Here is a 22,527-nt window from a genome sequence, read left to right as displayed (position 1 = left end):
AATAAAAAGCGCGGGCGGAAGTCATTGCGAAGCAAGTCGATCTATCGAAGAGGGATGGGAGCGAGCAACCTCTCAAAATGGCGGATCGTCGAGAGCGCATTGCGAGGGGTGAAAAAAATATCGGGAGGCGAATATACGCGGCGCGAGAGAGGCAGAGAGGGTCGGGAAAAAGAAACGAAAAGATCCCGTTGCGTATCGGGTGCATATACACACGTTAGGGGACCAGGTTGCGCGCCGTGTCCTGCATCGCGTCATGGTAGAGGTAGAGGTGGTGACTGTGATGTTGGTGGTAGTAGTCGTATCGACCGGGTCTGGGCTGCTACCAACCCTCGACTCTCCTCTCTCTCTCTCTCTCTCTCTCTCTCTCTCTCTCTCTCTCTCTCTCTCTGCCTCTTCGTTTCGTCGATCCGTTCCTGCTCTTCTCGCCTCTCTTCTACGCGCTCAGCGCATTCCTCTCTTCTTCGTCCATTCGTCTTTCTTCTTTTCGCCTCGCGTTCTTTGTATCTCTCGCGCCTCTTCCCTCTTCAACTTTGGCACTCGTCCGTCCTTTCTTCCTCCTTATCATGCCGTTACAATGCTTCTTTTTTTGCTCTCCCCTTCTCTTTCTCGCTTTCGTTGTTTCGCTACTCTCTCTCTCTTATTCGTTCTCATCCGTTTCGCCCGAATATCGAATCGTCTCCCCCAACAACTAGCGTCCTCATGAACCCTCTACGTGGACCTCTGATCCTCGAATTCCTAGGCCAACGCGGATGCAACACGCCCACCTAATCCATCTGACGCACGCCGGACGGAATCTTAGAGGTGAAAATTGTGCGCTGTAAAATATATCTCATCTTTTTATCCGACCGTGGTTGCATCTTCTCACCTCTCGATCGATCTCTCATCCCGCCATCGATCGTTTCGACAGAGGCACTTGCGCGAACTGTGATTATTTCGCTGCATCTAGACCGATGCAGAGTGGAATGTGAGCGACAGATAAAAAAAAAAAATATTGAATCGAAAAAATATCGTAGCAATATTTTTAAAAAATATTGTAATTTCGGAATTAATCTGAGACAAAATTCCGAAACGTGATCTAAATGTTTAGGCACTTTAATTCAAGTTGCAAAATTAAACTCTCCTTTTGTCAAGAAGTGTTGTCGCGACAATTTTTATTCTTCATCTAAATGAAGAGAAAGAGAGAGAGAGAGAGAAGAGCATTCTCTAAATAAAGAGATAAGTTTGTTCTCTTATAAAATCTCGCGCTATCAAAAAAGAGTCAGTCAGTCTGAAAAGGCTTTACGGGATATATATGTACATTTCGGAATGCGAGTATTTGATAAGGACGAGGCATCAGTATCGCGAAGGGATACTCCATTTTAAGCTGTAGGATCAGTTGCCCTCTAAGCCATTTCATTGTGAAGAGTATCTCGTAGTGGAGTTTGCAAGGCAAGCGTGCCGGTCTAATTCGAGTGCTCTCGTGAAGAACTTTGGATATATAGGCACGCGCCCCGCAACCGAAATTCACGGAGCAAGATCTGCGCAAGAGAGTTCTCCTTCTCTCTCTCATCCTCCATCTCGCTCTTCTATCACTCCTAATAAACTTCGCGGAAAGCCTTAACGGATTGACCTCAGGATTATTCCGCCGAGAGATGAGATTTACTCTCTAGCCGAATATCCGAGCGGCTCAATCCGCGGCTTTGATAATCGCGTTTCTTCGAATTTGCATTTTAAACAACGCTATTTATATAGCTTTCGTCGCGAGATATTTATCTCCCGCGGGGTCGGATATAGACAAAGAGATATAAAATGAATTACGGGATGACAAACACAAACACTCTCCTCCGGGTCGATTTGATATTCCGAAGAGTTCGCGAACGAACTTGAGCCGCACGTATAAGAAAGAGTCGTGTCTCTGGAAACTGTATGTATCGAGTTTACTCCGAGAAGTAGCTATCTATATGTGTACGATACATATAGCTATCAGACCCGCTGTACCAGTTCTGTGCAGGGTAATTCCGGGATAATAGATAACTATAGTTTCTCTACTATAGATGACCGCGGAAAGAGACTAAAGCACTAAAGTACTCACTCTGTAATAACTTCGATGAATACGGTTACGGAAACAATTTCAATTCATTGCCACGACGTTTTAGTAACTATTCAAGCGTATCGTTAAAACGGCTATTGAAGGAACCGCAAATGTGCTGACTATTTTCCCTGTAAATGGCTGTGTAAAAGACTTCTCTCTTCCCGCGTACATTTTTTTTTTATTCGCGATCAATTTTAGCGGACAATTTGGAGTCAAAGTCTTCCTTTATCAAAATGTTAATAAAAAAGATATAAGATGATGGCATGTTAAAGACAAGTACGATATTATACGTGCTTAACGATTCGTACTTGTCTTTAACATATCATTTTCTTATACCTATTTCTTTTTATTACATTTTTATATGCGTTATATATTTATATAAAAATATATGCATTATAATTTTTATTAACGGAGCCATATATCAAATAATATATATTTATATTATACATGAATACTATTATATATTATATACATATATATATATATGGTCGTTTTATAATAAATAATACAATATCTCTCGTATATATTGTATTATTGGATTGCAGAGATATCTATAATAGTTTTGACGTTTATTAAGCTCCGCGTGTTTCAGCCGAAAGTTGATAACGAACTGAATAAACTAACAATACATAAACCGTTTTACGCATTCATGGTGCATACATACATCTCACTCAGCGGTCGGTGACCTCATACGATTCGGTCGTCATAAACAAACAATGTTTATGTTTCTTGAGTCTCCGTTAATAGACATGTGCGCGTTCATGTTTTCATCGCGAGAATAAAACTCACTTTATTCGCATCATTTTTTAATCACAAAAAAATGCGCGTGGCTCAGCACTTTGTGTCTTGCGTGAATCGGATTTAAATCTTTCTTTTGTTACCTTACAGAAAGTGTCTCTGACAATGAGATATTATCTTTATATATGACATATTTTTGTATATTTTACATACCACGTAGCACACAAATATCTGTGTCTAATGATTCATTCTATTCTTATTTGGGAGGAAAATTTGGAGCAAGAATCTTGTTTTATCTTTTTGTATCTTCGAAAAACTTTGTTCAATATTAACGAGTGTATACTTATATATACTAAAACATTTAAAAAATATATAAAAATATAAGAAAAATAATCTTTAGAGAGAATAATTTTCGAACACGTTTTATGCGCGATAACATCTGACTTTAATGTGTTCATATTTTTCTTTTTGTGTGACTCACACTTTAATATACCTTGATTTATATACTTTAGATCTTATCCTTCGAGGGTACATTTTAGGACTGACATAAATTTTTGAAGGCTTTCTTCTGTTAATACTGCCACAGCATAAAATTAACGTACGTGACAAGTGCGTGATATTACATACGAGGGGAAAAAATAATCGCGTAACGGTAACGGTTCAAGGATTTCCGTGCCGATTATCTACGAGATGCAATCATCGACGGGAAAAGAGAAAGTGCAGCTGGTACAGGAGACGGCCGGTGCAGCCGCTACGCATCGCGCGTGCGACACGTGCATTATGCGCTTTGGAGTTCGTCGGACACGTGTCACGTGACGCGAACCATTCGCGGCGTGTGTCGTCGTGGAATGTCGAGAGAGACGGGAACGAGAGATAAAAAATTACGTTCGACGAACGGATGCGTTTCTCTCTCTTGCGGCTTGGATCGACCGTAAAACCGAGGGAAATGCGATTACGCGTGTTCGGTAAAAGTTTGCGGCTAAACGAACGGGAAGAGAAAATGATGTCGCGCGATGCCGATCTCGTGGCCAATGCCAGCGATATAACTGTTATTTTGCAGGATATTTTGTGGTTAACTGTAATGATATCATGTAAATTTATAATGTAATGGAATCGTCGTTTAAGTATAGCGTTATGTACGTGCATCGAATAAATGTGTGCGTTATAATTACGATGACCATCTGTCTTATTTCAGAAGACAGTCCTTTTTTCAACTATAGCTGTTCTTTAGATTTATTCATTTTCTCACAATTTCATTTTGTCCTCTATATTCCAATTTTATTCTTTATTTCTTTACTTAGAGTTTGATCACCGTAATTATAATTGAAAATATAGTAATAAATTAATCTTGTATCCGTTTCTCAAATAAATATTGTAATTGCGAATTATTAAAATTATATCCGATTGATTGAGTCTACAGACTTTCTTTAAGACTGCTTCTTTGGAGGGGAAAATAAATAATCGTCTTTGACAGTAGCTGCGATGGGGGCGAGATTCAAAGTGAACGAGCACGTATGGATTTTTGGTTGACAGCCGAAAAAACGTGTTCCTTCCGAAAGCGCGTCCCTTTTCGTCCGAATTGAACGCAATCGTGTATCGACAGCGACAAGCGGACAAGACAATCATACACGACTCGAGACAACTTTAGCAGTCGTGCGGAGAGGTGAAAGGACACGACTCGGAGCCTGTCTCGAATTACTATTCCCGCGTGTGTTCACCGACGAGCGGAAACGACTTAACAGGGCAGCTCGGTGAAAACGACGATACATCCTTTCCCCATCTCTCCCTCTTTCTTTCTTTCCATTCCCTCTTGCTCTTGCGAATATTCTGATCGCCAATGTTGCACAGGGTGTCCCAGAAAGCTTCAACATTCACGAATACTCCGCATCAATATTGAAAACTTTTTCTCGAGGAGAATCTTATTAGACGTCTATATCTTTTTCACATTTCACATCTTCGACGTGAGAAATATATTGATATTTTTATCGAATAAACATTCTGTCAAATAAAAGCATGAAATCAAGTAAAGCGTCAAATTTTATATATACATTTCTCTACATTAAAAATTTTTATCGATATTCCTTATTCTTCGATGTAAAATCATTCTTTGATCGAACACAATTTTGAGTAGGCGTTTAAAACTATTTTGGGGCAGCCTGTATGCACGTTGGTGAACCATGCACGGGTTTTTCTCTGCGTATACGCGTGCCGCAGTGGTGTGTGTGTGTGTGTGTGTGTTTGTGTGCGTAACCGGTGTACAACGTGGTCCCGCGAGAGGTACCGAATTTAAATTTCAAATTTGGAGCGTGTCGCAGGGTGTGACGGTATGCATAGCGTTGCCCGCCGGCTCTAACTCACTCCACCGATGATGCGTCTTCGTCCTGTCCCTCCTCTCTTTTTCCCCGAGTCCACCCGGTACATATCCTACGGTTCCTTTTATTCCCTCCATTTATCTATCTCGATTTTTCATATTATTCAAACAAGGAGGAATTCGATTTTATCGATCGGCGAAAGAAGTTTCCGTTTATGCACGTTCAAATAAAGCGCTGCATAGGATGTTTCTATTCTATATCTATATATCGCAATATTTTAGTATTCATGTATTTCTGAGCCGAGGAAAATTTGCACTTTGTTTAAAGAAAAATTTGTCATCCGTGAAACAAGTCGATCTGGCATATTTACTGAATGTTAGTGGAAACAGATGTCATTGATACAAATCTATCGTTGAATAATGTAGTTTGATTAAACGAGAAGATTAGTACCGGTGCCAAGACGTTCGCACATATAATTTGACGTAGATTCGACATAATTGGAGTTGTAATATAAATATCCATTTTAATATTTGAGTTTTATGTATTGAAGAAGACTGTAGTGCAGTCGAAACGTTTACGTTGTATATTGTTTCTCTATATAATGGAATGAGAATTTAATTATTAATAAATCTTTATATCTTATGTATAATTTTGCTCGTTTAGTTGGCCTACAATATTTATTTCTTTTAATTTCGTTAATTTATACAAGCCTTTCATTAATTAATTTTAAATATCCATTTCTGTGCAACGAACAATTCTTTGAAAGAACTGGTGACAAGATCAATGAAAGTTGAAAATCTTTGAAATAATACTTTCTTTTTTAATTTTCCGAAAAAAAAAAAAAAAATACACCGAACGATATCTCTAACGGTGTTTCGTATCGCGTCGGCAGTTAACGAGCAAAGAGAATCGAGGGATCGAGCTCTCCTCTCTTGTCTCCGAATCGTTCGGGGATCCGTCGATCCTGAGTGATTGACTCGGTCACCGATGTCGATTGGTCAGCTTATCTCTCCCGTGACTTCCAATCGAGCTTGCGTAAGGCGACACCGTTCCATCTTTCTCTCCTTCTGTCCGTCAATCGTCGATCGATGCACAATGCATACCTTTAATCAGAGGGAACGTTCCCTCTATGATAGAAGAAATCGAACGCGCTCTCTCGCGCCGATAAATCAATAGCCGAGGTCGCGCAAGAGGAAGTAGGTAGATGGATGAGTGACGTAACGAGCCTGTTCTTATACCGTACGATTCTCGTATAAGGACCGGGGGAAAGGAAGAGGAGGTCGACCCGCGCTGGATGTCTGGATGCCAAAGAGACGGTATATACGATTGAATCGCGAGCGTGAGAGAACCTGTTGCCCGTCACGAGGACGATTAAGATTACGATTTCGTCTTACGTGCGCGTATAAACGAATGCACGCACGTAAGACGAGATCACCAGGTCCGATCTTACTCGATATAATATCGTTACCGTTCCGCGATTATCATTCACCCGAATCCCACCCGCGGTGTCGACTCCCGCTAAACAAAGTTTACCACATGCGCGCAGCTTCCAGGTCAAAACCAGAGAGAGAGAGAGAGACTCTGCTGTCAGTTTCATCAAGATCGGACACATAAATGCGAACAAGCGACGTTCTTCGCCGTCCTTCGCGTGTTTCCCAGCCCAGGTGCTCGCGCATCGAGGAAGTATAGTCCAGATTTTGATACCGTTATCCAGATTTCATCTTTATCCCGGCCGATTTGCATTTCATCATACGTCGGGCGAGCGAGGTCGTTTCGTATCTCGCCTGCATCTTCCTTCTAAGATTCCTCGGATTTGACGAAATATCCCGTTGCCCGTCCCGGTCCATTCGATTTTATCATTCGTTCGGCTTCTTAGAATTTTAATCATCATTTTAATATCGTCCAAACACATTAAACATCATAAATACATATATGTACTTTTTTGTTTTACAATGAAATAATTAAGATTCCTACTAATCATCCGTATTCGAATTTGTGTATCTTCCGTTAGAATCGCTGACGTGTTGAATTGCAAATTGGAATCGCGTGCGATCGATCGGCGAACCGGAAACGTCTGGTCTCCGTGACTTTGTCGCGGTCTCGCAATCTTCCACCGTCTCGAGAGGTTCATGTAAGGAATGAAGAGCGCATGTGCGCTCATCTAATCGTCGGCACATGCGCTAGCTCTTTAAGAAGCGGAGGAACGAACGAGGATGAGGATGAAGACGACAATAAAGGAAAGAGAGAGAAAGACACCAAAAAGAGAGACCACCTACGTCTAAAGACGCGCGCCCAGCGGATATTCAAGCGACGTTGTACGTACGTTAGTTCCTCCACTTTATTTCGGCTCTAAAAATGCCGCTACGAGGCCCGTCGTGACACGAGTGTCGTCTTTTTCCCGCGACTCTTCGGTTCCAACGAGCGACGCCTCCGTGCCTTTGCTTTAACAGCCTTCCAATTTGTCAAGATCCCCGTTTGTCCCTCTCTCTCTTTATCGTTTATATATCCTATCTTTGTCTCCCTTTCGCTTCATTCTCGATCGCCGTCCGTCCGAGTGCATCCCCTCTTCGACATTGATGTAGCCTATCGCACCTCGAACCATTTGCCAAGGTGTCATTGACCCATACGCGCTCCGGAGGTTTACTGTCGAATTCGCATTGTGTGCGAAAGAGAGATTGCGATTAGGAATACAATCAACGTTTGTACATATATAGCTTCATGCGAGTGTTATGAAAGCGAAATAACAGCTTTCTCCTCGAGCCGATTGCGAATCAGGTTTATTGATTCTAGAACCTAATTATCTTAAGATTTGTTTCTCTCGATAGAGATCATGTCGTCTCTATCCGTCAAATTATATTTGGACGATGATGGGAAATGATTGACATTTTCTGAGAATGCATTTCTTAAAACCCCAGTCAAAATTATATATCGTCGGGTTCCTTTAAAATTTAAATTTATTCATAAATGTGTTCAGAGGTAAAAAAAAAAGATTTACGTATTTCGTAAACTGCGTTCTCCAAGAATTGATAAACGATCGAAATGCACCGACGTGTATGTCAGAGACGCTTCGATTTCCATCCGTGAGAATTTATTTCTCGAGCTTCTCTCGTCCGCGTCAAGACTTCGTCACCCCTTCCTAATCTTTCCGATCGTGGAAGCGGAGATCTCCGAATTCGTAGGCGGAATGATTACCCTCCTCGAATGATAGAAGAAGGGGAAGATTCCCGGGAGGATGAAAAAATATGAGGTGCTCGGTAACTTAACCCCCGGGCTTCTCCCGCAGTCTCTGCGGGGTCCCGTACAGACCCCGGCTCGCAAACGTGGGTCTGAAACTGGGCGGCATAAGAAAGAGGTGGCGGGAAAAAGCAACAGGGAGAGAGTACGAGAACGCGATGGGATGGTAGACGCGGGATTCTGAACTCACGGCCTACGCCGTGGACGGACCAGCGTCTCGTCGCATGGGTGGAATTACCATTTACATAACGTTATTATGTTTGCGCATAATGTATGTACACATGTTAAATCAATTATTTAGAGAATATGTATCTCTGTCTCTGTCTTTTCCCGATCAGGGTGTTCTCAGCAGACTCGATGAAGAAAATTCACCCGACTTTTTAGTCTTTTTTTTCCAAATATATAATTTGCATGTATCTATTTATTTTTGTCAACGATGAAAATATTCGGAAGAAACAAAAATTTTAATCAACATGTCACTATAGAAACTATTTAAATAATCACCTTTTTTATTTATATATTTTATCAAATTTTTTTAGTTTTATCTCTATTAAACACATTGCAATAAAATAACACGACGGTGACAATATAAATTAACAAACACGCTGTAGATGAATCGATTTTTAACAACACAAAAAATTAACGTGTTGGAAGTCAAGAAAAAATTTATTTAATAAAAAAATATCAAATTATTGAGACAAATGTAGAATAATTTGAAAAATCCAGATAAATAATTAAATTCCCTGACAATGCCCGGTTGTCGATTTCCCTAACCGCTAGACACAATTATTTAGAGAATATGTATCTCTTTCTCTGTCTTTTCCCGATCAGGGTGTTCTCAGCAGACTCGATGAAGAAAATTCACCCGACTTTTTAGTATTTTTTTCCAAATATATAATTTGCATGTATCTATTTATTTTTGTCAACGATGAAAATATTCGGAAGTTAAGAAACAAAAATTTTAATCAACATGTCACTATAGAAACTATTTAAATAATCACCTTTTTTATTTATATATTTTATCAAATTTTTTTAGTTTTATCTCTATTAAACACATTGCAATAAAATAACACGACGGTGACAATATAAATTAACAAACACGCTGTAGATGAATCGATTTTTAACAACACAAAAAATTAACGTGTTGGAAGTCAAGAAAAAATTTATTTAATAAAAAAATATCAAATTATTGAGACAAATGTAGAATAATTTGAAAAATCCAGATAAATAATTAAATTCCCTGACAATGCCCGGTTGTCGATTTCCCTAATCGTTAAACACCCTGATAATGTATATACACATGTTAAATCAATTATTTATTAGAGAATATGTATCTCTTTCTCTGTCTTTTCCCGATCAGGGTGTTCTCAGCAGACTCGATGAAGAAAATTCACCCGACTTTTTAGTATTTTTTTCCAAATATATAATTTGAATGTATCTATTTATTTTTGTCAACGATGAAAATATTCGGAAGAAACAAAAATTTTAATCAACATGTCACTATAGAAACTATTTAAATAATCACCTTTTTTATTTATATATTTTATCAAATTTTTTTAGTTTTATCTCTATTAAACACATTGCAATAAAATAACACGACGATGACAATATAAATTAACAAACACGCTGTAGATGAATCGATTTTTAACAACACAAAAAATTAACGTGTTGGAAGTCAAGAAAAAATTTATTTAATAAAAAAATATCAAATTATTGAGACAAATGTAGAATAATTTGAAAAATCCAGATAAATAATTAAATTCCCTGACAATGCCCGGTTGTCGATTTCCCTAACCGCTAGACACATCAATTATTTAGAGAATATGTATCTCTTTCTCTGTCTTTTCCCGATCAGGGTGTTCTCAGCAGACTCGATGAAGAACATTCCCCGACTTTTTAGTATTTTTTTTCCAAATATATAATTTGCATGTATCTATATATTATTGTCAACGATGAAAATATTCGGAAGTTAAGAAACAAAAATTTTAATCAATTATACAATCTGCATTATGTATGATAATCGAAGCAAACATGTCAAACTATTTAAATACTCACCTTTTTTATTTATATATTTTATCAAATTTTTTTAGTTTTATCTCTATTAAACACATTGAAATAAAATAACTCGACGATGACAATATAAATTTACAAACACGCTGTAGATGAATCGATTTTTAACAACACAAAAAATTAGCGTGTTGGAAGTCAAGGAAAAATTTTTATTTATTTAATAAAAAAATATCAAATTATTGAGACAAATGTAGAATAATGTGAAAAATCCAGATAAATAATGAAATTTCTTGACTTTTTCCCTTCAGATTTATAAAATTCCCTGACAATGCCCGGTTCTCGATTTCCCTAACCGCTAGACACCCTGATAATGTATTTACACATGTTAAATCAATTATTTAGAGAATATAGATCTCTTTCTCTGTCTTTTCTCGATATTGCGGGAAACCAAGCGTTCCTCCAAAGTAGGGAGGAAGAAAGAGAGAGAAAGTCAAGCGAGAGAGCAATATATAGAGTCCCTCTTTTTCTTTCTCTCTTCGTTCCTTCCTATCTTCCAACTTCCTCTTTCCACTCCTGCCAGCGGCGCCCTTTGCATATGGATCTTGAATTTCAATTGTGCTTTTCAAGTGCGGTCTCCATTCTTTTGTTTCTCGGCCGCCCCGGCACTTCCCAAACTCACCCTTCTTGCCTTTCTCTCGTTCTCTCTTCAGGTTCGTCTTTCTTGTTCACCGCTTTTTTCGGCGCTTCTGGCGTGAGGGAAAAAGAAGGAGGAAGAAAAGGAGTAAAGCATTTTATTAATATTTTAGGATGAATCATCTAACTAAAACCGCGTGAGTGACGTACGTGTCAGAGAAACAGTTTCTTATCGTATTTAAGTAGATGGAGAGAAATGTATACAGGGTGTCCCAGAACTGGCGGAATAGTTTTTAATGACAGATTCCTGGAATCATTCGGAGACGATTTTTCCTCAGCGAAAATGGCGAGGCACCAATAATTTTTGATAAACAGTTGAAAATAAAGGAAGGATTTTTTTTGGAAATTAAGCCTTGTGGAAATAAAATATTAACAGAACTACATTCTTCAGTTAATTTTTGGTAGAGTTTTAATAGAATTTTAATTATAAGGCTTAGTTATAAAGATACACAATAACAAAAATTGGGAACATAAAAATGATGGCTTCCCTCAACATTTTCACCAAGGAAGAATCGTCTCCAAATGATACCAGGAATCTTCCATTAAAAACTTTTCCGCCGGTTCTGGGACACCCTGTATATTCTAATGCAAGATAAAAGATACATATTGTTAGTGGAAGAATAAAAGAAGTCGATTACAATGCGACAATATTCTCTCCCTCGGTAAATAACTTTCTATATGTTAAGCCTTTTAGATGCAAATTAGCTATGCGTTTATATATCAAATAAATATAAAAATAAACGAGACCAAGAAATGAGAAAGGAAGAAAGAGACTCGGGAGCCAAGATGCATCGATCATTCGTACGTTGGGATAGGGCCAATTCGGCGAAATGTTGTATTTATTTGTTTTTTCAGGCATCGCGATTTGACTGAATCTGAATAAGTAAAACCCCCATCATCCTTTCCTCCCCCATTCATAAATTTTCCCAGCGGTATTAACGACGATGCAGTATTGCGGTGTGAAACGAGCTTTAATTTATCTTATACACCCTTCGCTCGAGTGTATACGCCTGTGTAAGAGAGAGAAAGAGGAAAAGAGAACGGTTTCTGTATTAGCATGTAAATCACCGAGTGAGGCTTTTCGGAATAGAAACCTTCCATCCGAGACGCGACAGCGATAATCGAATTCTCTAATCTAAAACAACGAGGAGACGTGTAAGTCTCTCTTCCTCCCTTTGCTCTTCGTTTTGCCTCGATTCGCCCGAGCATTTCTTCGCCGAGCCTCTTTTTCTTTCCTTTTTTTTTCGGTCTTAAGCCACGTATTACTATGTAAATTGCTATCAGACTGCGATAATCAAATTAATCGTCCCAAACGATCGTCGGACAAAGCGAAACGATCGGTGATCGTCGTTCGACCTTTGTTTTTTCTCTTTCGCGCGTTTGCGTCGTCACGGGAGAAAAATAAATTCTCTCGACAACGTGCTCAGCCCTGATTTCGTCGATCCTGATCGTTCCTCGTCGATTCCGGTCTCTTCCGCGTTTGCATCGGTCCGGTTTCTCAAAATCTCCGCTCGAAAATCTCGCATCACTATGTAAATTACTCCGCGCGATCTCTACAAGGAGGTAGATCCTTACGCTGTGATCGCGATAATTAAATTAATCGGTCCATCCGCTGAAAGTGTCCTCCGTTAAAAAAAAAAAAAAAAAGAAAAAGAAAAAGAAAGAGCGAAACAGAGACGGCGGAACTGACTCCGAAGGATTCGGGCGATTATATTTCTCGTTATTCCTTTTAATTGGCCTCGCGACCGACAAAAAGAGGAGATAAATATCTCGTTAGAATCGGGTGGGCTATCGTCCGTCTCTCCTATGCGTTTTATGATTTTTTTTTTTTTTGGTTCTATCGCGCCGGTCGATTCGCCGAAGCGATCAGCGAGAATCATCGGAAAATTGCCGCGTCGCGACGCTCTGCCTCTATCGGAGATTTATGCGGGTCAGTAATCCCGCGCATATACCGATAATCCTTCCATGCAAACGAGACGCGATCGACACACATCCACATACTTTATATATATTATATATCCGGCTCTATAATCAAGGAAAAGCCGAGGAAAAGACGATCCTTGATCTGCGCTTAGACGGGATATGTATATATATATATATAGGTATATAAAAGGCAGAAAGGAAAGTATCGTGCGAAAGGCAACGTGGGGCACCAGCCTGTATATTTTCCTCAACGCGATTTGTCAGCCACCTGTCCGATCGGCAGTTTCTACGGCTCGATAATTTCCACATACCGAGAATATTAGACGTCGAGGCGTTCCTGTGGCTGCTACCACAAGGAATGTGTGTATGTGTATGCGAATATATATATATATATATAATATATATATATATATATATATGCACGTGAATATATAGTAGGTGCTTGATCGCGACGTGCCACGATTTTGCACGTGTCTTGCACGCGTGCATAAGAGCGCGCAATCGTCTTTCCCTTGGTATATATATATATATATATATATATATATATATATATATGTGTGTGTGCAGCGAACGCGATTTATCTCAAGGAGGAAGACGGAGAAGGAGACTGGTTAATGCGTTCCGAGAATCTATTTTATCGGGAGAGATTCCTAATATTATAATTATTTTATTAGCGGTTCGCTCATTATGCTCCCTTTTTACGGACGAGCAGCGGCGATTACATTTATTTTTACGCCTTTTTTCCTTTGATCCCTCTCTTTGTTCTCACCCCCTACATTGCTACTCTTCCGCGTAATGACATAGAGCCTACCATAAAAATATTCGCTTTGTTACAGAACGTATCCTTGGAATTCGGATGACGAAACCTCGTCTCTATATATGTATATTCGCGATTATCTTATATTCCATAAGAAGGAAAAGTTGTTTTCTAAATTATTTTAATAATACGTTCTTGTGATATACCTATACTGAATATAATTAAAGACTTGAAAAAAATGAGAGAGGAAATTATAACTTCTAGATGTAAAATCGCATGTAAAGGAATCTCGCGCGACAAATAATGCCGCAATTTTTTGCTAATAATATAGGAATTTTATTAGCCGCCTTAAAAAAAGGAGATTGAAATGGACCCGAAAAGATACCGCGGTAATTCGTAGAAATAATTACACTAAATAGAGTGTCGCGGGTCCCCGACCGTTGATGCAAAAATAATTTCCTAAAAAACATGATATTGATCAGCTGCGCAAAGACCGGTCGGTTTGTTCGAGAAGTCGTTAATCAGCACGATGAGGGCGATGAGAGGGTTCATTAGCAAAGCGTTCGCTCTCGCGGTCGAAGGAGATATTTGCGGTTTCTCTCTTTTTCTCTCTGTCTTTCTCCGGTTCCTCTCTTTCTCTCGGTCGACCACCGTTTCCCAGGAACCTTTCAATTCCTGTCTACAAGGATGGGGTTGTATCCTTGCGTGCGTTGTTAAGACCGAGATTTTATGACATGATCCAAAATAACGAGGAACCTTAGTCAGTCACGCGCATAAGTTATCTCGTTTCGTTTCTCGCCCGAATCGAGTTCTGTTCGAGATGGTGACCTCGGTGGTCCACGGAGATGGAGATGGCGAATCATCATGTCAGAATGCGCCTAAAACTCGAGTCATTCGAGGTGTCCCGATACCCGATCGAAAATAAATAAACGGGCCGATAAACGTCGCCGTTCCGGAATTCCGTAGCGTAATACACAGATTCAAAACATCACTAACGTGTTTTTATGCGACATATGATATATAAGCTGAGAGAGTTATATCGAGCTCAAGTTTTAACGCTTATTGTTGGATTAGACCCACGGTCGGATATCAGCGAATTTGAAATACGGCCGCGCGTTAAAATTTCGAAATGCACTCGGGGTATTTACGCGCGTGCGGACGCATTAAATTCATCGCTAACGTGTTCTACCATTAAACGCGACATTAAATGCTTTGCGTTAGAGCCCCGTGTGAACGCAACAACAGCTCGCCTCCTAACTGCTGTCTTAGAAATGCACTTACGCGCACACCTGACATCGTGTTCCGCATGAATACGTCAAACTTGTACCGATATATATATATATATATATATATATATATAACTAGTAATCCGTCGCACCTGATTAGCGTCGTAATCGCGCAAATTAAAATTTATCGCGGGAGAACTCGAGAATCGCGTTATACTTTCTCGCAACGGAAAACGTCATTCGAAACATCCATATACGCTCCAGTTCGCGACATATAAGTCGAGACTTGACACTTGGGAAAGCATCTGGAATTATTGAAGATTGTGCTAACTGACTAAAGTCACAAGTCCTTCCCTGTACACGCGTGTCGTACATGTTCGTTCCTCGAGTCCCGCTCTGCCTTTGAAACGAAAAAACGTCGGCCTTATACATCACGAAAATATCTTATTTACGGTGTCGTTATAACTGGTCGCACACGGAAGGAGCAAAAGATAGACGCGGTCGCGGAAGGAAATAGAAGAGAGATCCAGGCGGCAGCGGTGAGAAATCTCTCGTTTCTTTTTCCGACTCTTCCTTTTTTCGCAGGTGCTGCGCTGCCGCTGCCGCTGCTGGATGACGGAGAGAAGTCACAAATTTTTTCATTAATATGCAGCGAGACACTCCTAACTCCCTGCTGCTCGGAAAAGGTAATGTAGTAGCGGGGGCAAAAAGGGAGAAAATGCGCCCGGCGTGCACGTGCAACACTCGTCGACTCGTGTGGGTGTAAGAGAGAAATAATGGTCTGCTAGGAAATGTAACCGGCCGACGGCTCACGCCCTCGTCGCGACGCCTCGAGAGACTTTATGGGGATGGGGGAGGTTCTCCCGACGGCGGAGAGAAGAAACACGAAAGAGCTAGACGGCAGCGGGCGCGCATGGGGGTGTAAAAACCGAGGGAGAGAAAACGTATAATATAAAGTGCCGGGAGAGAGAGAGAGAGTACACGTCGATATACGCCACTTTCGAGAAGCAATTCGCCTCGTTTCATCCCCACATATTGTTTCCCTGCCCAAGAAATTGCTATCTGCCCTTCGTTTCGTAATAAAATTATTCAAAATATCGCTCTCTCCCTGGGATTATACTTTGCTCCTGGCGGAAGTAACTTTGTTGCCGTACGAGGAGAAATTTCGCGTTATACCGCGAAATATATGACGTATGTATATCAAAATTAAACATTATTTATTTTTTTATTATTATTATTATTATTATTATTATTATGTATACGAGAGAATTAATTTTTTCATAGAAAATTCGCCCGCAATATATTTCAGTCTATCAATTTATTGTAACAAAGCATTGTCGTAAACAGCAGAGATTGGCGATGAATTTAGCAAATAATTACAAATAAATTGAATGTTTATGACAGTTTAGGCAAGTGACCCGAGAGTTTGACACTCGTGGCCTACAGAATCGCGCGCGGCCCCGACTCACGGAAATTACGGTTTGAATACCTGGTTGAAATGGGGAACCACCGGGGGTAAAACACGACGAGTCGTTCCTCAGGGTGTCCAGCAGACTCGATGAAAAAAATTCCCCGACTTTATCAGATTTTTCAAGATCAGAAATTCATTTATTCCCTGACTTTTTATATAGTATTATTTTTTCCAAACATATCTATATACGATGAATCAATATTAAATCAGGAGGATATTTTTATCAACAATGAAAAGGTTCGGGAGTTATCCATTATGCACGATAATCGAAACAAACATGTTATCTCATGTCGCTATAAACTATTTAAATAATCATCTTCTTTATTTATATCATATCAAATTTTTTTACTTTTATTTCTATTAATATAAACACATTGAAATCTGTATAGAGATGAATCGATGTTTAACAACACAGAAAATTAGCGCGCTGGGAGTCGAGGAAAAGTTTATATTTAATTTAAAAATTGCCAATTATTGAGACAAATGTAGAATAATGTGACAAAATTGAGATAAATAGTAAAATTTCCAGACTTCCCTGACAATGCCCGGATTTCCCTGACCGCTAGACACCCTGTTGGCGTACTCGAGGCGTTTCACTCTGGGCGGCATGCCTAACTTCTCTATATATCTCTATACTTGTCTCCTTCTCTCGTCTCGGCCGACGTTCTTCCTCTCCCTTTCTGCCTCTCGCCGAGATTTTTCTCGGCGATTAAAATTTATGCTCACTCGCGTACCTGGTGCGCGCGCGTATCGCGTTTCGTCTCGCGCAATGTTCGTTTTGCGCCAGGTTACGCACACGTTCGAGGCGTCCCGTTTACACGCTATACATACACACACACACACAGACAGCCACGTGTATGATCCCCGTCTTTCTCTGGCGTTTTTCCCACCTCGTCCTGAGTTTGACAAGTTTATTTGTCTCTGCGGGCCGCGATCGAGCCGGAAAATCTACGAAGAGGAAACGACAAAAGGACCACCGATATGACCGGTTTCCTTTCAGCGGAAGTGAAATTGCGAATGGTCCCGCAGCGAAAAGCTTGGCCTGCTATTTATAAAAATATAAGAACGATATTAAAAAGGAAAAAAGAGAGAGAGAGAGAGAGGCGCGGTTTCGTTCAATCATCCGACGAAACAAAAAGCTTCGGGATAAAAAAAATACTGATTTTTATTCTGGCAGGTTATACCGAGGCGACCCTTTGTGACTCGTGTGCCACAGCTTGGGCAGATATTGCACGTCGCCGATGATATTGAATATTTAAATCGCATTGATATTCCGCGAGGGCGCGGGAGAGGGTGCATCCGACAACGTCGAGTTAAAAATATGAAGTTTTTTTCGGGCGCGCCGGAACCCGATTTGAAAGATCGACCGACGCGGCGCGTTGATAACCGGAATCAGTTTTCGTCCATCGGTATATATAGAGTCGACATCTTTCCAAGATAGGTATATAAGTTAAACGCGGTATATCGAGACGTTGATGGGTTCCCGATAACGACGCCCGATAGCTCGAATATATTAACTCGTCGAACGTCATTCTCATTCTCAATTGATGCCGAAATCGAACAGGTGATTCGCAGTAAAATTCCTTATCGCGCATCTTTCCCCAGTCCTTTTCGAACACCTTAAACGGGATCCTGTAATATTCTTATATTTACGGCGCGAACGTTCCGCCATATCTTTAGTGATACTAAATACAAGATAACGCGTATCTTCCTCCGTGTTGCATAATGAAAGACAAGAAGAGCGCATACTCGTATAAGACGGTCATTTTGCTGCATTTTCGTCGCGATGCATCAATGCATCCGGAGAAGAAGTACCGCCGCGAATTCTCTCTCTCATTTCAATCGCAATGCATAATAACGTTCTATCGGATTCGGTGAATGAAAGTAGCCTACATTCGTCGTGCGATCTTTTCCTCGCGTATGGGGAAGTGTGCATAGACCGCACAAGCCCTATCTTCGCGTACATATACACAACATACACATAAGGAGAACCCAGTCTGCGTATAGTATCTTTCCCTCTCTCAGACTCAGAGGACAAGTCCTACTCCGTCCTTGTCGGACCGATAGGATGCTGCCTTCGCCTTCGCGTACAGTCGGGATCAGAGTAGTAGGTTGTACAGGTATGCACACGGTGGGGAAAGGGAGGGTTGGCCGGGGGCATTCCTGCGGCGTTGCCGCGTCCTCTTACTCACCGTGCCCTGGGAGAGAAGGAAGGCATCAACCGGCGAGAGAGAAAGAGAAAGGAAGAGACAAGGAGCCGAAGGAGGAAGGAATAAAAGCGACGAGAGCTGGGGCTCTCTCGCACGACCACGAGCGCAGCTCTCGAACGAGTCTTTCTGCCTTTTCGCGGAGGCAATCGAGTTTGCTCGGCAAGAGAGCACTGCTTCTTCAAGAGATACCCGTTCCCGGTTACCTCGCTCCCGATATCCTGATGTCGCATCGAGCGATCCGCTAACTTCTTCCTCTCTGGCCCAGAACGGGCCAAGGGAACTCGCTGCTGTCAACAGAGACATTCGAGAGTTTCAGGAATTCTGGCTCTCTTTCTCTCTCTCTCTCGCACGTGACGCGATGAGAGACAGAACGAAGGATCGCTCGTAGAACGGGATTAGCTCAAATTTAATCAACGTCTCGGGGCCACCCGAAGACAGCTGTACATCGAGTGGGCGGTATCGATTAATGCGTTTACGGTAAACGGATCAACGGGAAAGTTAGAGCGAGGGACGCAATTATAGGAGCTTCTACGGGACTTCTTCGCAATTCCGATTCGCGTTCGTCCATTTCTGATTTCGCCTTAAATTCCCGGCTCCCGGCTAATGTCCGTTAACGTACAACAGAATCGAATGAAAGGAAGTTTCGAGCCTTGGGTGGGGTTTCGCTCTTTCTCTCTCTCTCTCTGGGCGATCTTGCATCGTCCGAGAGCAGAACGATGGACTTCGCTTCTGGACGGTAAATGAGTTCGGAGGCGCGATGGGCCTTACTTCGAGAAAGTAATTGAATCTTGACCGCCACGTTTCACAGGATTCGGTTCGTTTCAAACTCTCGAAAGAGTTTTCTCCTTTTGCGATCGAAAGGATGAAAAGTCGAGGCTAAACCATGTATAATAGATCAATTTCTTTCCTTTCTGTTGTCAGTGAATTCAAGAAATTATATTGTATGAAGAATATTTCTACCGTCTCGATTGTTTGAAATGCTGAGAAAATAAATGTATCATATGCATTTATATATCTATCAGTAGCTCTGTCGATATTTTTTATGTCGACAAAAATTGTTCTCCACGTCAAAACAGATAAAGAGACGCTGATATCTAAAGCGAGGAGGAGATGTGTGCGCATCCACGATTTTTAGGAATTCAATTTCGCGAGACGTCACGCGCCAATGAAGAATTTTAAGTCTAGGTATCTCGCGATCCAAACTTTCTCTCTCTCGGAGCTATCGATGCTCGTATACCTGTAAATTTGAAAGTTCGGGAACTAAAGTAATGGACGCGCATCTTAGGGATCACGATAGCGCGATCGAAGGATAAAGTTCGCGGATGTTAGCGACGACGGCAACGACGAGGACGAAAAGGAGAGGAAAAGAAGCGAGCTTCGCAAAGATATCGCGAGGGCAAGGATAACGAGGAGCTCGCGTTTCGTGCGAGTCGAGGGAAACAAAGTTAGCCGCCTCCATCGGCAGACACGGTCCACTGGGAACGGATCCTTGGCAAGTTCCATTAAACGCGTTACGTCGAGGGGAGAGAGAGGAAGAAGAACTCTCGAGGGGCCACCGGAGAAACTTGCCACGGGTACTCCGCAGTGGCCGCGATCGCAGGATGTAACCCGGAAATCTCGAAATCTCGAGTCAGCCCCGAAATTCGCCAGAAGCAAGGAGAGCACGGATTAGCCGCGATTTCATTATTATCTAATCGATTATGTAAAGCAGCGCAGATACCTCTGCATCCTAAAGACTGTGCATGTATAATATACGTATCTTGTAAAAATATATATATATATATATATATATATATAAAATAATTTATAAAATTTCATGCTTCATATATTATAAATTATTATTATTTTTTTTTTTTTTCAAGAGATCAAAAGAGGATATGATAAATATTTAGTAAAGGGAAATTGAGATACGCAGGGAGAAAATTGTCTCTTAGAATTTACCCTAGAAATCACGGTGAAAAATATTAATATCTCTACCACAATATAAAACATGTTCGATTAATTTTTTTTTATTTCAAATATTAATCAGAAAAACTTACAAAATTCTTCCAGCACCATATCATGATTTTCAGGGTAAGTTGTAAAATAAAATCTCATTACTATGCACACACGTGCATATACAATATTAATAGTTGCTCGTCCGAAATAGATGAGGATTTATGCATTTTATTCTTGGGCATCCTAAAGACTGTACATGTATAATATACGTATCTTGTAAAAATATATATATATATATATATATATATATAATAATTTATAAAATTTCATGCTTCATATATTATAAATTATTATTTTTTTTTTCAAGAGATCAAAAGGATATGATAAATATTTAGTAAAGGGAAATTGAGATACGCAGGGAGAAAATTGTCTCTTAGAATTTACCCTAGAAATCACGGTGAAAAATATTAATATCTCTACCACAATATAAAACATGTTCGATTAATTTTTTTTTATTTCAAATATTAATCAGAAAAACTTACAAAATTCTTCCAGCACCATATCATGATTTTCAGGGTAAGTTGTAAAATAAAATATCATTACTATGCACACACGTGCATATACAATATTAATAGTTGCTCGTCCGAAATAGATGAGGATTTATGCATTTTATTCTTGGGCATCCTAAAGACTGTACATGTATAATATACGTATCTTGTAAAAAAAAAAAATATATATATATATATATATATATATATAATAATTTATAAAATTTCATGCTTCATATATTATAAATTATTATTATTATTTTTTTTTTTCAAGAGATCAAAAGAGGATATGATAAATATTTAGTAAAGGGAAATTGAGATACGCAGGGAGAAAATTGTCTCTTAGAATTTACCCTAGAAATCACGGTGAAAAATATTAATATCTCTACCACAATATAAAACATGTTCGATTAATTTTTTTTTATTTCAAATATTAATCAGAAAAACTTACAAAATTCTTCCAGCACCATATCATGATTTTCAGGGTAAGTTGTAAAATAAAATCTCATTACTATGCACACACGTGCATATACAATATTAATAGTTGCTCGTCCGAAATAGATGAGGATTTATGCATTTTATTCTTCATAAAATCGGTCGAAAGTCGCATCGTATAAAATAAAGCGGGATACCCACACCGCGAGTTTGCTGGGCGAATTCGTGGAGGCGTCTTTACGTCTTGGGCAGCCGACCGTCCCCGAAAAGCGCGACGAAACGATCCCCTTTTAATCCCCGAACGCTAACTACCAGCACCTCGGACCCGATCTCGCAATTCGGAAGATTGGTCCGCATTACGAAATTATCGTTATTCCCCTCTACGAAAGGGGGGAATAAGAGGGGCCACGAAGAGGGCGCGCCATCGAAGGTGCCCGAGGCGCCTGGCTTTTTTTCGGTTAAAATATGGAAAACGTTCCAAGTAGCCCGCGTGGATGATCTTCAGAAACGCATAATGGGACTGGAAGGCCAATCTTGGCTCCGTTAAATCACGTTCGCAACGATCGGGGCAGTGCGCACAGAAGAATTCTTTATCCGAGCAAACAACATCCATCGCCTCGAGACACTGACTCGACGCTCGCAAGGGAAAAAAAAAAAAAAAAAACAAGGGGAGAAGAAAAAAGGAAATTAAAAGTTCGCTGCCGTGAATCTCGATGCGACGAGAAATTATATCGCGATTAAGAGTGGACAAGAGACAAAGCGTGCAGTTAATGTAAATGGGTCTGAAATTTTTCTTCCCATAAATATATACTATATTTAGCCTCTCGACTATACTTGAAGTAAAATGTTGAAGGTATTTTAGATGGAGCAAACAAAAAAATTACCGAGTGAAATATTTAGTTAATTTATAATAACAGCTCTTTCTTTCACAATCCGTATTAAAATGTATAAAGAGCCGCGG

At 40.2% G+C, this 22,527-nt stretch overlaps 1 protein-coding gene across 2 annotated transcripts in view; it reads right to left on the bottom strand.

Moving 5' to 3' along the window:
* Eph (Eph receptor tyrosine kinase) overlaps positions 1 to 22,527 on the bottom strand; it is a 99,636-nt gene that overhangs the window by 34,845 nt on the left and 42,264 nt on the right. The gene's annotated exons all lie outside the window — the stretch shown is intronic.

This window comes from Nylanderia fulva, unplaced genomic scaffold (assembly GCF_048542155.1).
Source record: "Nylanderia fulva isolate GAGA-0341 unplaced genomic scaffold, ASM4854215v1 Scaffold6, whole genome shotgun sequence".
Taxonomy (NCBI): Eukaryota; Metazoa; Arthropoda; class Insecta; order Hymenoptera; family Formicidae; genus Nylanderia; species Nylanderia fulva.
The sequence above is the reverse complement of the archived record's forward strand: the minus strand, read 5'-3'. Positions and strand labels throughout refer to the sequence as shown.